Below are 17,514 nucleotides of genomic sequence, written 5' to 3' on the forward strand. Positions count from 1 at the left end.
TCTATGACAAACTTGGAGTTTTTTGAGGATGTTAATAACAAAATTGATGAAGGAGTGCTAATGGATTTAATATATTTGGATTTTCAAACAACAATTGATTTGGGCCATCACAGGGTTTGGAAACTGAACTGGAAGGGTTACAGTCGGGGAGAGGAGACCTGAACTGAGTAAGTCTACTACTGTTGCAGTTCCAAGTCCCTACTACTCTCTGTGGAAAGAAACCTGAGGATGCAGAAAATAGTTGGGAAGGCAGTGGCATGTTGTCCTCCGTTACCAGGGGATTGTTGTACAGGGACAAAGAAGTCTTGCTACGATTGTTTGGGGTTTCTGGGACACCATCAGTGCGCTGGAATAATATGTAGTTTTGGTATCTACATTTGAGAAAGGATATTAGAGACAGTACTGTGAAGGTTCACTAAATGAGTCCCTGGGGCTAGAGGATTGACCTGAGTAAATTGAGTCCATATTCTCTGATGATCAGAAGAACGAAAGTTGATCTCATTGAAATGACCAAGATTCTGCAGGAGTTTGGCTGTTTGTTTAGCAATGTGACACTGTTAGTTTTCAGATAACCAGGTGTGGTGATGAGGTTGTACCTAGACAGCAGAGAGGGGCCAGACATTGAAGGGTAGGGGGAGGGTACGGTCACCATGACCTCTGCTTTGGGATGTCCTGTGTACAGGTTCACAGGGCATTTAGACCACACTTTGATACGACCAGCTGCTGAATGATAAAGATAATTTTCAGATTGGAGTCCCGACCATAGACAGGGCTGCCAGTAAAATGAAACAACTGTGTCACATTTTGCTGCTGCTTTTCAAAATGGTAGTGCCTGAAACCAGGTAATTTGTTGCAATGAGCTAAAGTTTGAAACAAGTCCTTTTTGAATTACAGGCCTTTCTCTTTCTGATCTTTCCCTCGTGTGTGGAAACCAGCCTGTCGCTAAAGTCTCCAAAGCAAAGCTGACGAATCCACATCAGTGGAATTTTCTGATGTAAAGTGTATTTGTTCTCGGTGTAAGCTCACATCACACTGTCCAAAGGTGTGCTGGGCAGTTGTTGAATCAGGGAGCTCTAAGTCCAGAGACTGAAATACAAATTCTAGCACTGACTGTCTGGTGCTGCACTTTCAATGGGCCATCGCACCAAGAGGCAACCTTAGAGTCATAGAGATATACAGCATGGAAACAGACCCTTCGGTCCATCCTGTCCATGCCGACCAGATATCCCAACCCAATCTAGTCCCACCTGCCATCACTCAACCCATATCCCTCCAAATCCTTCCTATTCATATACCCATCCAGATGCCTTTTAAATGTTGCAGTTGTACCAGCCTCCACCACATCCTCTGGCAGCTCATTCCATACATGTACCACCCTCTGCGTGAAAACGTTGCCCCTTAGGTCCCTTTTATATCTTTCCCCTCTCACTCTAAACCTATGCCCTCTAGTTCTGGACTCTCCGACGCCAGGGAAAAGACTTTGTCTATTTATCCTATCCATGCTCCTCATCATTTTATAAACCTCTATAAGGTCACCCCTCAGCCTCTGACGCTCCAGGGAAAACAACCCCAGCCTGTTCAGCCTCTCCCTGTAGCTCAAATCCTCCAACACTGCCAACATCCTTGTAAATCATTTCTGAACCCTTTCAAGTTTCACAACATCTTTCCGCTAGGAAGGAGACCAGAATTGCATGCAATATTCCAACAGTGGCCTAACCAATGTCCTGTACAGCCGTAACATGACCTCCCAACTCCTGTACTCAATACTCTGACCAATAAAGGAAAGCATACAAAATGCCTTCTTCACTATCCTATCTACCAGCGACTCTACTTTCAAGGAGTTATGAACCTGCACTCCAAGGTCTCTTTGTTCAGTAACACTCCCTAGGATCTTACCATTAAGTGTATAAATCCTGCTAAGATTTCCTTTCCCAAAATGCACCTTAGCTCTCTCAGGCAACTGGAAAGACACCCGATTTTGAAGGTGAATAGAAAATATTTATGTGATACCTTGGCCAATATTAATCACCTAATCAACATCATTAAAACATTATGTTGATTCGGGAAATCCCGATGATGTGTGAACCCATGTCAAAAAGTGTGATGCTGGAAAAGCACAGCAGGTCAGGCAGCATCCGAGGAGCAGGAGAATTGACGTATTTGCGCATAAGACCTTCACCATGGTGCCCGAAACGTCGACTCTCTGCTCCTTGGATGCTGCCTAACCTACTGTACCTTACCAGCGCACATGTTTTGTCTCTGATCTCCAGCATCTGCAGTCCTCACTTTCTTCCACTGTATAAATTCATATCTAAGGTCAGGACATGTTGTAGGTCGATACAGATCATTGTTTGGGAGCTACTGTTGGAACTTAACCAGTCTAAACGATCCAGGCAGACATCATGGGGAAACCTCCTGCTTTTCCTTCAGCCAGCGCTGGGCTATCTGGAGTTCAGCATGAAAAATTCCACACTCAGTTCAGGTCTCCTCTCCCCCATTGCAACTCTTCTAGTTGATCAGGCTTATGAAGGCAAGTACAGATTTCTCAAGGCAGTTTCCAATCAACAATGTATTTCTTAGCTGTTAAAGTAGGCAGCATTGTAAACAATATCGACGGAAGTGTAAAAGATTACAAAGGGACATTGCTACTGAAGTTAGTGAATCAGCAATAATCAAGCAAATAACTTCCAGAACAGAAAAATGTCAGGTCATTCACTATGGATCTAAAAAGTCCTCTCAACGTAAGAAGACCTGAAGCAGCAGAGGATCAAAGAGACTTGAGGGTCCAGGTGCATAGATCATTAAAATGTAATGAACAGGAACAGAAACGAACTCAATAAACTAATGGAATGATGACTTTTAAAACTGGGGGAAAGATTAAGGTGAGCAGAGGTCAGGAACACAAGGGGATCAAAGTCATGTTAGAGCTATACAATGTTAGGATAGACCACATCTGAAACAATGTGAACACTTCTGCACACAATATCTGCCAAAGGATCTACTGATGAATGAATAAATGAATGAATGATTTTATTATCTTGTGTATTTTAGTGAGAAAAACACTAAAGCTTTTCCACTGTCACATTATCCAGCACCATTTTGAATACTTTTAAGAATAAGATAAAAAATGAAGGATATAGCTGAAAGAGCTCATCATCACTGACCCCCGCTATCGCCCCTCCACCGCCTTGTCTCCGTTTAAAATGCTGAAACTGCTGAGCCTTAGTGACCATCTTTGCTGCTGGGCTGAGGCTCAGTGGTTATCTTTGCTGCTGTCTCCCCTGTCACCACCTCACTGCCACTGCCTGATCCAAACCCATCATCATCAGTGTCGGGTCTCTTGCTGCTAGGCCCACCTCATCGATGTCATCGTGATGCTCTTCTACCACTGCTTTGCTGTTGCAGGTGCCAGATCAAACCAATGATAAAGTCACCAATCCTGAGGCACCATATTTCCCCGCTGGGCCTATCTGGTTGACGTCACCTCCATCGATGTAGTAGCTCCTGATTCTAATGCCACGTCCCGCGCTCGCCCTGGAAAAGTAATTAGAGGCCCACTCACTGCTGCCATGTGGTCCACCCTGGGCCCATTTGAATCTGCCTTGGGCCCACTTAAATCCTCCCTAGGCCTACTCAAATCCAATTAGGTGGAAGTGGGTACTGCAGATGCTGGAGACGAGAGTCAAGATTAGAGTGGTGCTGGAAAAGCACAGCAGGTCAGGCAGCACCTGAGGGGCAGGAAAATTGATGTTTCAGGCAAAAAGCCGTACTCAAATCCACTCTAGGCCGGCTCAAGTCCTCCCTAGGCCTACTCAAGTCCACCCTGGACCCACTTAAATCTACCCTGGTCCTACTCGAGTTCACCGTGGGCCCACTTGTGTGCATGTTGGAGTTCATCACTGCTGCTGGTGCCATCTGAGATCAGAACAAGAGTTTAGTGAAGAGAAAATAAGACAGAAAAGAACAGTGGATGGAGTGGATTAACCCCAGCTCAGGGGTTCTACTCCGCCGCCATCTTGATTATGTTTTCTCGATCTTGGAGAAAGATGTATGTTTATAAGGAAAATACTTGGACTCTGAGATTTAAATTACAAGGAGCAATTGCACAGATTCCAGTTACATTCTCTAGAATCTGTACGATTTTGGGGTGATTTGAATGAAAATTACAAGAAATGAAGGGGAACAGAAAGACATAAGGAACTATTTTCACATGCTGGATTGTTCTTTTAAAAACTGAATTTGACAGACCTCAGCTAACCAAAGGCTGGAGGGGCCAGGTTGGAAAGTGCAATTACATTATAGAATAGCCAGGACAAAGCAGCCCACTTAATTGGTACCACATCCAAAAGCATCCACTCCCTCCACCACCGATGGCTCAGTAGCAGCAGTGTATACTATCTACAAGATGCACTGCAGAAATTCACTAAAGACCCACAGACAGCACCTTCCAAACACATGACCACTTCCATCTAGAAAGACAAGGGGGTTAGATACATGGAACCCTAACTCCTGCAAGATCCCCTCCAGGCCATTCACCATCCTGACTTGGAAATGTATTGCCGTTCCTTCATCTGTGACTGGGTCAAAAACCTGGATGCCCTCCCTGAGGGCATTGTGTGGCAATTATGGACGGGCAATAAACGTTGGGCCCAGCCAGCAACACCCACCCACATCCTATGATTGAATTTAAAAAGGTAGTCAATACTTGTGAACAGCAAGCTGCCCCAACCAGCAATGCAATAAATATTTAAGACTCTGGATCTGAATCTTTGAACAGAGCCACATGACATGAATGTTCAATGGATATAATCCCCTGGTTACTGTAGCAGCCTGCATTCTCTGGATTCAGTTCCAAAGACAAATGCAAGGGTCCTATATCACTCCACATTGAGGTTGATCTGCTGTCATGGCCAGAGTGCTGAACTGTGACTCTGGTGAACAGGGGAAAAATAGATGTACAGCACGGAAACAGATGCTTCGGTCAAATTCATCCATCCGACCAGATATCCCAACCCAATCTAGTCCCACCTGCCAGCACCTGGCCCATATCCCTCCAAATCCTTCCTATTCATATACCCATCCAGATGCCTTGTAAATGTTGTAATTGTACCAGCCTCCACCACTTCCTCTGGCAGCTCATTCCCTACACGTACCACCTTCTGCGTGAAAAAGTTGCCCCTTAGGTCTTTTGTATATCTTTCCCCTCACACCCTAAACCTATGCCCTCTAGTTCTGGACACCCCCACCCCAGGGAAAAGACTTTGTCTATTTATCCTAGCCATGCCCCTCATGATTTTATAAACCTCTATAAAGTCACCCCTCAGCCTCCAACGCTTCAGTGAAAACAGCCCTAGCCTATTTAACCTCTCCTTATAGCTCAAATCCTCCAACCCTGGCAACATCCTTGTAAATCTTTTCTGAACCCTTTCAAGTTTCACAACATCTTTCTGATAGGAAGGAGACCAGAATTGCACGCAATATTCCAACAGTGGCCTAACCAATGTCCTGTACAGCCGCAACATCACCTCCCAACTCCTGTACTCAATACTCGGACCAATAAAGGAAAGCATACTTCTTCACTATCCTATCTACCTGTGACTCCACTTTCAAGGAGCTATGAACCTGCACTCCAAGGTCTCTTTGTTCAGCAACACTCCCTAGGACCTTATCATTAAGTGTATAAGACCTGCTAAGATTTGCTTTCCCAAAATGCAGCAGCTCACATTTAAATTAAACTCCATCCGCCACTTCTCAGCCCATTGGCCCATCTGATCAAGATCCTGCTGTAATCTGAGGTAACCTTCTTTGCTGTCCACTACACCTCCAATTTTGGTGTCATCAGCAAACTTACTAACTGTACCTCTTGTGCTCACATCCAAATCATTTATATAAATGATGAAAAGTAGTGGATCCAGCACCGATCCTTGGAGCACTCCACTAGTCACAGGCATATAATTCACTCTGAAATAACTCTGTTCCATGTAATAATTAATGTGGCTTTCACTCTAGCTGCTCTTGGACCATGTGTCCATGTGTAAGAGCTTATTCAACTGTATGCACATGTAGGTGCATCAGTCAGTACATCCGTGTACAGTTGTATGTGTAAGCCACCTTTGGATGCATGTATGTATGTCATCATGTGCTTCATTTTTGTATTTTTTAAAATTCACGGGGTGGGGGTGGGGGTGGGGTGGTGTGGTCATGAGCCATCCTGTTCAACCATGCAGTTCGAGCAGTATGGTACACCCACACTGCCGTTCAATGTTTGAGAAGACTGAAGTTGTCGCTCAGGTTGAGGTTGTGGTTGTACGTTTGCTCGCTGAGCTTGTGAGCTTGTTCTCAGACGTTTCATCACCACACTAGGTAACATCATCAGTGAGTTTCCAGTAACGTGCTGGTGTTCTGACCCGCTTTCTAAAAGGCATGACCCACGCTCACTAGCATCCTTACACACAGGTAAAGCAGGACACCACTTCAACTAGGTCAACACATCCATCTTGGGACAGGCTTAACAGACACATGCGTGAGAATTCCTAGAGGCTTGGCATTCAAACCGGAACTCCATCAATAAACACATCGATTTGGACCCCATTTACCAACCTCTGAGAAAGTTAACAGGAAACGATATCACCCACCTTAACAGACCAAGGCCATAAATAGAAAGTGGGACAGAACACCAGCGCTTCACCAGAAGCTCACTGGTGATGTGACAAAACTTCTGAGAACAAATCTACCCGCTCAGCGAGCAAACTTACAACCTGAACTGCTGTTCAAGGATTTTGATCCAGCAACAGTGAGGAACAGGTACCAAATCAGGATGACACAGGGCTTGGAGAAGAACATGCGGGAGGTGATGTTCCCAAGTGTCTGCTGCCTGTGTCTATGCTGCTGGTTGAGGATCGAGTTAGGAAGGTGCTGTGGAAGAAGCCTCAGTGAGTTGCAGCAGTGCGATAGAGTTAGAGTTGGGTTAGGATTTGGGTTAGGGTTCGGGTTAGGGTTCGGGTTTGAGTAGGAGATTGCATGTTTGGAAGGTGCTGTGGAAGAAGCCTCAGTGAGTTGCAGCAGTGTGATAGAGTTAGAGTTGGGTTAGGATTTGGGTTAGGGTTCGGGTTAGGGTTCGGGTTTGAGTAGGAGATTGCATGTTTGGAAGGTGCTGTGGAAGAAGCCTCAGTGAGTTGCAGCAGTGTGATAGAGTTAGAGTTGGGTTAGGATTTGGGTTAGGGTTCGGGTTAGGGTTCGGGTTTGAGTAGGAGATTGCATGTTTGGAAGGTGCTATGGAAGAAGCCTCAGTGAGTAGCAGTTGTGCATCCTATAGATTGTGCACATAGCTGCTACTGGGATCCAATGCTGTAAGTCAGGGACACGTAAGGTACCGGATGCAGTTCTGGTCAAGTAGGCTGTTTTGTCCTGCGTGATGTCTAGCTTCGTAAATACTGTTGAAGTTAAACTCATCCAAGCATTGGAGAGTATTCCATCAGACTTCTGACATAGTGTAGATGCTGAACAGACTTTGAGAGTCAGAAATTGACTTATCACAGAATTCCCAGCCTCAGACTTCTTCTTGTAGCCACTAGATTTATGTAGCTGGCCCAGTTCAGCTTCTTGCCCATGACCTCCATGACATTTATGACGAGGGTTCCAGCGATGATAAGACTGTTCTGTGTGAAAGATGATTAGATTCTCCTTGTTGGAGATGGTCATTGCTTGGTAATTTGATGTTGGAAGTTATACTCGCCATGTCAGTACAAACGTGAATTTAATCCAAGTCTTGCACGTTGTGGGGCATGGACTGCTTTGTTCGCTTCCAAATGGAATTGGACATTATAATCATTGATGAACGTCTCTGTTTCTGATCTTGCAATGGAGGGAAGGTATGAAACAGCTGAAGATGATTGGGTCTGGGACACTATTCTGAGGAACTCCTGCAGAGATACCCTGGAGCTGAGATGACCGACTTGCAACAACAACAACCATCTTCCTGTGTACCAGATATTGTTGCTCTCTGATACCCATCAATGCCAATGTCTCTAGGTCTCCTTGAAATGCAGTCTTGATGTCAACAACTGTTACTCTCACCTCACCCTGGCAATTCAGTATTTGTGTACTACTGTGTTAATGCTTACCTGTGAGTATGTGTTCAAGAATGCATATACAAATATATTACAAATTGCACATGTATCAGTGTACCCAAGTATGATTAAGTGTATACCTGTGCAAGCATGTATGTCTCCCGTGTTGGGTGTTGCATGTGTGTTGTGTGTGTTTTGTGTCTGTGTGTTGTATGTGTGTGTTGTGTGTGTTTGTGAGTCTGTGTTTTGAGTGTTGTGTGTGTGTGTTGTGTGTGTTGTGTGTGCATTGTGTGGATGTGTGGGTTGCGTGTTGTGTGTGTTGTGTGGATGTGTGTGTGCGTGTGTTGTGTGTATGTTGCGTATGTACGTGTGTCGCGTGTGTGTGCATGTGTGTTGTGTGTGAGTGTGCTGTGTTTGTGCATTTTGTGTGGTTTGTGTTGTGTGTGTGTTATGTGTGTGCGTGTGCATTGTGTGTGTGCATGTGTTTTGTGTGTGTGTTTCGTGTGTATGTGCGTGTGTTTTGTGTGTGTGTGTACGTGCGTGTGTTCTGTGCATGTGTTTTGTGTGTATGTGTGTGTGTGTGTGTGTGTGTGTGTGTGCGCGCGTGTGTGTGTCTATATATATTGCTAATACCTTACATCCAAGAACAACCTTATTATTGACCTGAGGCGACATCAACATCTGGTTCAGTGGGAAAATAAAAGTTGTCCTGGTGAGTTCCGCCAGTTTTCTGTGCTTTGAATGGAGTTGAAGCAGGCGATCTAACTGAGTCTACGCACGCACACTCTCAGTTATCCGGCAACCAGCCCACACAATATTTTACACTGAGCTCTGTAACCAGTCCAGCTCATTGTTGCACCAACAGCTCTGCTAGCTGTCAACATTACAATATTGACTTACTTGTGAAAATACAGCACTTCCCCCACTGCACTGCTGAAGTGTTGTTTCCTCATTCAGACGTGGTCTATCCTGTACTCTAGTGATTAGTGAACCAGGCACTGTGTATAAACATGAGAGTCAAAAGGGGTGGTGCTGGAAAAGCACAGCCATCAGGCAGCATCTGAGGAACAGGAAAGTTGACTTTTCGAGCGTATCTATTCATCAGGAATGTCACGTTCTCCTGGTTGATCTCCAGCATCTGCAGTCCTCACTTTCTCCCACTGTGTGTAAACATGTCCTTCCCAGCTAAAAGCTGCTCTAAATATCCAATCCAGAAAGAGTCTCAGAGCATGCTGGAGAAACTCAGTAAGTCTGACAGCAACCATGGAGACAGAAACACAGTTAATGTTTCGAGTTTGATATGACTGTTATCAGAATCCCGAGTTCATTGAAATTCCTGAGGTATTTTCTCTTTTCCTCTCTCAGTTGTCTAAAAACCCCTTCAATCGTTTTAATGGCTCACTCCTCTTAATCTTCTACACTCAAGGGAATACGAACTGATTTTAATTATTTAGCTCCGGATCATTCTGGAGAAACTGGAGGACACTCCCTGCCAATCTATCCTTTCCCACCCTGGGGCAGGCATTGCCCAATGGGAAGTACGTTTCATTGTCACTCACTGGATTCTCCAATAGGGAAGAAGGCTTCACTGTTGCTCACTGGATTGTCCAATGGAAAATATGCTTCTTTGTTACTCACTGGATTCTCCAATGGAAAGTGTGTTTTATTGTTACTCACTGGATTGTCCAATGGGAAGTGTGTTTCATTGTTACTCATTGGATTGTCCAATGGGAAGTGTGTTTTATTGTTACTCACTTGATTCTCCAATAGGAAAGTGTGTTTTATTGTTACTCATTGGATTCGCTAATGGGAAGTGTGTTTTATAGTTACTCACCGGATTCTCCAATAGGAAAGCGTAATTCATTGTTACTCATTGGATTGTCTAATCGGAAAGTGTATTTTATTGTTACTCACTTGATTCTCCAATAGGAAAGTGTGCTTCCTTGTTACTCATTGGATCGTCCAATGGAAAGTGTATTTTATTGTTACTCACTTGATTCTCCAATAGGAAAGTGTGCTTCATTGTTACTCATTAGATTGTCCAATAGGAAGTGTGTTTTATAGTTACTCACTTGATTCTCCAATAGGAAAGTGTGCTTCATTGTTACTCATTGGATTGTCCAATGGGAAGTGTGTTTTATTGTTACTCACTGGATTCTCCAATAGGAAAGTGTGTTTCATTGTTACTCACTGGATTCTCCAATGGGAAATGTGTTTTATAGTTACTCACTGGATTCTCCAATAGGAAAGCGTGTTTCATTGTTACTCATTGGATTGTCTAATCGGAAAGTGTGCTTCATTGTTACTCACTGGATTATCCAATAGGAAAGTGTGTTTCATTATTACTCATTGGATTGTCCAATGGGAAGTGTGTTTCATTGTTACTCACTAGATTCTCCAATGGGAAGTCCACTTCTCACCTGTTGTATTTCCTACTTGATACTCATTAAATCATGAGATTAGATCTCTTTCCTGATTACTGACCTGAGTACAGATATCCCAATGGATGCCTGTTAGGTCTTGAGTGCATACTTCTAGGAGAGCTACCTCACTGATTGTAGCTTCCTTGCTCAGGCTGGGATAGGTTCCATAGGGAGAGAGTGTTTATTTTCCAAGTTTTTCAGCCCAGCAATTATTAAAGCAGTCCACTCAGATGGGAATGGTCCTGGTTTCTGCCTTGAGGTTTTGGGGAAGTCCTCTTCCACAGCCATGAGTAGGAAAGCTCAATTAAAGTCTTACCCATTATCCCTTTCCTCTCTGAAATGGGACTTTGCTAATATTAGGCATGAACCATTAAAGTGAGAGAGAAAACTCAAAACTGAACAAAAAGTCTTAAGTTGACTGGTTAATGTTTGCACTGAGACAGGCTCTGTGGTTCGAAATTATCCTAATGAGGTCAGTTGGTTGGCATTCTAACTTGTTTGAGTCCCGTTAGGAGTACCTTGGCTTCCCACTTGTGCTTCGTTCTCGTTAATTTAATTGTGTGACACAATCCTACATTCCTTCCTTTTCTGATTGTTACAAATGCAAAGGTCATGTTGTTATGAAGGAAGTTGCATTAAGCTGCAATAATCTGCAAGCTGTGCACTTTATTTGTGAGGAATTGCATCTTGCCAAAAATATGTGGCATGTTCCCTTGGCTAAACACAAATCTGCTGCCATGTCCTTTGAGATTAAACACATGGGGAGGACGGAATAAGTTGGAAGCTTTTTTCCCCCCACAGGCTATGCACTTTGGCACTCCTTGGATATGAGTTAAATCCACAAATAGAATTCTTCTTGGTCTTTCCTCTATTGGCGACCATCCCACTGCCATCTCTGCATGTAGTTTGATTGGTGTTTTGTACTCCTGGCAACACTACACAGAATCCACCCCACCACTTCCTGATGTTCCTTGGAGCTAACCTGCTGGGGTCAGATCACAGACACCATGCTGTAGGCTATTTGGGTCAGTGGATGACGCTCACATTTCCCAGAATAGGGAATCTAGTGTTGGCACTTGGATTGGGATATAGGGGTGTGTATGTGCTTTGGTGTGTCATTGTGTGTATGTGTGTTCAGGTGGGGAGTATATGTGCGCTGGTGCTCAGAGACTGTGGGTGTAGGGGAGAGAAGGGTGGGTGTTAGTGTATGGGGTGGTGGTGTGTGGTATCAGGGTAAGTGTGTTAGTATAAAGGGAAGGAGATATGTGTTGATGAAGGGGAAAAGGGGTAAAAGGATATGTTGGTGTGCGTGTGAGTATGCGAGCGAGAATGTGTTTGTGAGATTATGTGAGTGTGTGTGTGTGTAAAAATCTGTGTCTGTGTGTGTGTGTGTAAATGAGTGAGAGAGAGTGTGTGCATAAATGTGTTTGAGAGAGAGTGTGTGCGTGTGTACGTAACTGTGAAGTGTGTGAGTGTGTGTTGGTATTGGCCTGAATGTGTTTGTGTAGGTCAGTGTGTGTTGGTATTGGGGTGGGTTGTGTAGGGGAGTGTGTGTGTTGGTATTGGGGTGGGGAGTGTGTGTGTTGGTATTGGGGTGGGGAGTGTGTGTGTTGGTATTCGGGTGGGTTGTGTAGGGGAGTGTGTGTGTTGGTATTCGGGTGGGTTGTGTAGGGGAGTGTGTGTGTTGGTATTCGGGTGGGTTGTGTAGGGGAGTGTGTGTGTTGGTATTCGGGTGGGTTGTGTAGGGGAGTGTGTGTTGGTATTGGGGTGTGTGTGTAAGGCAGTGTGTGTTGGTATTGGGGTGTGTGTGTAAGGCAGTGTGTGTTGGTATTGGGGTGTGTGTGTAGGGGAGTGTGTGTTGGTATTGAGGTGTGTGTGTAGGGGTGTGTGTGTTGGTTTTGGGGTGTGTGTGTAGGGGAGTGTGTGTTGGTATTGGGGTAAGTGTGTTTGTGTAGGGGAGTGCGTGTTGGTATTGGGGTGTGTGTAGGGGTGTGCATGTTGGTATTCGGGTGTGTGTGTAGAGGGGTGTGTGTTTGTGTTGGGGACTGTGTGTTGGTATTGGGGTGTGTGTGTAGGGGAGTATGTTGGTATTGGGGTGTGTGTGTAGGGGAGTGCATGTTGGTATTGGGGTGTGGATGTAGGGGAGTGCATGTTGGTATTAGGGTGTTTGTTAGGGGAGTGCGTGTTGGTATTGGCGTGTGTGTGTCGGGAAGTGCGTGTTGGTATTGGGGTGTGTGTATAGGGGAGTGTGTGTGTTGGTATTTGGATGTGTTGTGGAGGGGAGAGTGTGTCAGTATTTGGGTGTGTTGTGTGGGGAATGTGTGTTGGTATTTGAGTGTGTTTGTGGGGGAGTGTGTATTGTTATTTGGGTGTGTTGAGTGGAGGAGTGTGTGTTGGTATTTGGGTGTGTTGTGGGGGAGTGTGTGTTGGTATTTGGGTGTGTTGTGTGGGGGAGTGTGTGTTGGTATTTCGGTGTGTTGTGTGGGGGAGAGTGTGTTGGTGTTGGGATGTGTGTGTAGGGGAGTGTATGTTGGTATAGGGGAGTGTGTGTAGAGGAGTGTGTGTTGGTATTGGGGTGTCTGTAGGGAAGTGTGTGTTGATATAGGGATGTGTGTGTAGGGGAGTGTGCATTGGTATTGGGGTAAGTGTGTGTAGGGGAGTGTGTATTGGTATTGGGGTAAGTGTGTGTGTAGGGGAGCGTGTATTGGTATTGGCGTAAGTGTGTTTGTGTAGGGGAGGGTGTGTGTGTGTAGAGGAGTGTGTGTTGGTATTGGTGTAAGTGTGTGTGTAGGGGAGTGTGTATTGGTATTGGGGTAAGTGTGTGTGTAGGGGAGTGTGTATTGGTATTGGGGTAAGTGTGTGTGTAGGGGAGCGTGTATTGGTATTGGCGTAAGTGTGTTTGTGTAGGGGAGGGTGTGTGTGTAGAGGAGTGTGTGTTGGTATTGGGGTGTGTGCGTTGGTATTGGGGTGTGTTTGTTGGTATTGGGGTGTGTGTAGGGGAGTGTGTGTTAGTATTGGGGTGTGTGTGTAGAGGAGTGTGTGTTGGTATTGGGGTGTGTCTGTCAGGGAGTGTGTGTTGGTATTGGGATGTGTGTGTAGGGGAGTGTGTATTGGTATTGGGGTAAGTGTGTGTGTAGGGGAGGGTGTATTGGTATTGGTGTAAGTGTGTGTGTAGGGGAGTGTGTCTGTAGGGGAGTGTGTGTTGGTATTGGGATGTGTGTGTAAGGGAGTGTGTATTGGTATTGGGGTAAGTGTGTGTGTAAGGGAGTGTGTATTGGTATTGGGGTAAGTGTGTGTGTAGGGGAGTGTGTATTGGTATTGGGGTAAGTGTGTGTGTAGGGGAGCGTGTATTGGTATTGGCATAAGTGTGTTTGTGTAGGGGAGGGTGTGTGTGTAGAGGAGTGTGTGTTGGTATTGGGGTGTGTGTGTTGGTATTGGGGTGTGTTTGTTGGTATTGGGGTGTGTGTAGGGGAGTGTGTGTTAGTATTGGGGTGTGTGTGTAGAGGAGTGTGTGTTGGTATTGGGGTGTGTCTGTCGGGGAGTGTGTGTTGGTATTGGGATGTGTGTGTAGGGGAGTGTGTATTGGTATTGGGGTAAGTGTGTGTGTAGGGGAGGGTGTATTGGTATTGGGGTAAGTGTGTGTGTAGGGGAGTGTGTATTGGTATTGGGGTAAGTGTGTGTGTAGGGGAGGGTGTATTGGTATTGGTGTAAGTGTGTGTGTAGGGGAGTGTGTCTGTAGGGGAGTGTGTGTTGGTATTGGGATGTGTGTGTAAGGGAGTGTGTATTGGTATTGGGGTAAGTGTGTGTGTAAGGGAGTGTGTATTGGTATTGGGGTAAGTGTGTGTGTAGGGGAATGTGTATTGATATTGGGGTAAGTGTGTAGGGGAGTGTGTGTTGGTATTGGGATGTGTGTGTAGGGGAGTGTGTATTGGTATTGGGGTAAGTGTGTGTTTAGGGGAGTGTGTGTTGGTATTGGGGTGTGTGTGTTGGTATTGGGGTGTGTTTATTGGTATTGGGGTGTGTGTAGGGGAGTGTGTGTTGGTATTGGGGTGTGTGTGTAGGGGAGTGTGTGTTGGTATTGGGGTATGTGTGTAGGGGAGTGTGTGTTGGTATTGGGGTGTGTGTGTGTAGGGGAGTGTGTGTTGGTATTTGGGTGTGTGTGTAGGGGAGTGTGTATTGGTATTGGGGTAAGTGTGTAGGGGAGTGTGTATTGGTATTGGGGTGTGTGTGTAGGGGAGTGTGTGTTGGTATTGGGGTAAGTGTGTAGGGGAGTGTGTATTGGTATTGGGGTGTGTGTGTAGGGGTGTGTGTGTTGGTATTGGGGTGTGTGTGTAGGGGAGTGTGTGTTGGTATTGGGGTGTGTGTGTAGGGGAGTGTGTGTTGGTATTGGGGTGTGTGTGTAGGGGAGTGTGTGTTGGTATTGGGGTAAGTGTGTTTGTGTCGGCGGGTGTGTGTATGGACAGAGAGTTTCAGACTGACATGGTGTACAGTGTTGAAATCACAGACTCCGTTGTCAATGTGTTTGCTCCCATGTGTCTCAATCTGATGGATGTTGAAGCCAGAATGTAACATAAAAGACATTTTGAAAAAAATAGAATTTTACACTGACCAAGAAAACATGTTTTCAATCTTAATTGAAAAGGTGCATTACTTTATAGCTTTTTTATTGTCTTCTTCACTGTGATTATTATTTTTTTGTCAGCCTTCTAACTTAATTGTAACTTTCTGAAAAAGACTTATTCTCCTTGTGTCGATGAGAATAGCTTGCCCCTGGACTCTTTACTGTAACTGACTGCTCCCTGTAGTCCTCCTGATAATGGACACTGACTGGTCAGCCAGTTAACAGCTGAGTCCAGCAATATTTTCATTTTCTCCCCCAGCTCCGTGCTTCGCCACCCAGTGCAGAACAAACTCTCTCATCCAAATCACTGAATTACAACCATCAACAAGAAAACAGCTTGTTATAGCGACTTGTCGGGCAAAAGCCATTCATCAGGAATAGAGGGATTGTTAATGCTGAGGCCAGGGACCCAGATTCGAATCCCACAGTGGCAGATGGTGGAATGTGAATTCAATTTTTAAAAATTTGGAATGAAGTGTCTAATGAGGACCATGAAACAACTATTGGGAAAACCCATCTGGTTCATTAATGTCCTTTAGGGAAGGAAACTGGCATTAAAGAACAAGATAGCGCAGGAACAGGCCCTTTGGCCCTCCAGGCCTGTGCCATCCTTCCCTGATCTGGCCTACATGTGACTCCATACCCACAGCAATGGGGTTAACTCTTAACTGCCCTCTGGGTAATTAGGGATGAGCAATAAATGCTGGACGAGCCAGAGACACCCTCATCCCGTGAATGAATAAAGAAACAGGAAGTTCTACTCCAGTTGAATCTCCTGCCTTTTCTCACACTTACAGCATAGACTTGCACTACTCTTCCCTGGAGTGCTTATCCACCTTTTACAGAATACAGAAGATCCTTTTCACATCCAGTCCATGCTGTAACAGTGCGCTTTCTCACTGTTTTCTCGGCTATGTTTTCTCTCCTGAACATCCTGCTGGGTTTATCAGTGACTGTCATGTATTAATGTCACCTAGTTTTGGTCTCATCTACAAACTGAAACATTTCTTGGGGTTGTTTTCCCTGGAGCGTCGAAGGCTGAGGGGTGACCTTATAGAGGTTTACAAAATTATGAGGGGCATGGATAGGGTAAATAGACAAAGTCTTTTCCCTGGGGTCGGGAGTCCAGAACTAGAGGGCATAGGTTTAGAGTGAGAGGGGAAAGCGATAAAAGAGACCTATGGGGCAACTTTTTCACGCAGAGGGTGGTGTGTGTATGGAAAGAGCTGCCAGAGGATGTGGTGGAGGCTGGTACAATTGCAACATTTAAGAGGCATTTGGATGGGTATATGAATAGGAAGGGTTTGGAGGGATATGGGCCAGGTACTGGCAGGTTGGACTAGATTGGTTGGCATGGACGGGTTGGACCAAAGGGTCTGTTTCCATGCTGTACATCTCTATGATTCTATGACTCTATAATCAGTCATGATCATAGTGAATGCTAGAACAGACTCTAAGGACCTTCTGCTGCTGCTATGTTTCTATAGATAGTGGAACTGTTTGTACGGACTGGCACCCTTCTCAAAAGAACTTACTTCTTTTGGAAACAGACCCTTCAGTCCATCCCGTCCATGCCGACCAGATATCCCAACCCAATCTAGTTACTTCTTCAAAAACAACTCAATCAAGTTTGTGAGACATGATTTCCCACGCACAAAGCCATGTTGACTATCCCTAATCAGTCCTTGCTTTTCCAAATACATGTACATCCTGTCCCTCAGGATTCTCTCCCACAACTTGCTCACCACTGAGGTCAGGTTCACTGGTCTATAGTTCCCTGGCTTGTCTTTATCCAACTCAATTCCAACTTTCTCCCCATATGCTTTGATTCCTTTCTCCTGAAGAACTCTATCTAACTCCTCAGCCTCAACCTTTTTCTGTGGCAGTGAATTCTATCGGCTCCTCCACTCTCTGGGTGAAGTTATTTCACCTCATCTCAGTCCCAAATGGCCTACCCTGTGTCCTTTGATTGTGGTCCCTAGGACTGGCCTCCCAGGTCATCAGGAGCATTTATTCTCGATCTACCCTGTCTAATCCTGTTAGAATTTTAGAGGCTTCTATGAGGTCCCCTCACTCTTCTAAACTCCAGTCCTAGCCCATCCAATCTCTCATCAGACATCAGTTCTGCCATCCTAGGAATCAGTTTAGTCAATCTTCATCACGCTGTCTCCGTTACCAGAACATCTATTCTCAGATAAGGACTCCAAACCTGCACACAATATTCCTGGTGGGGTCTTGCCATGCCCTGCACAATCTAATACAAAACAAAGAACCGGAGATCTGATTTGAAAACACAAAGTGCTGGAAAAACTCAGCAGGTCTGACAGCATCATGGAGAGAAAGCAGAGGTAACATTTCAAGGCCAGTGACCCTTTGTCAGACCTGAATGGGAAATGGTGGG

Source organism: Chiloscyllium punctatum, chromosome 38 (assembly GCF_047496795.1).
Source record: "Chiloscyllium punctatum isolate Juve2018m chromosome 38, sChiPun1.3, whole genome shotgun sequence".
NCBI lineage: Eukaryota > Metazoa > Chordata > Chondrichthyes > Orectolobiformes > Hemiscylliidae > Chiloscyllium > Chiloscyllium punctatum.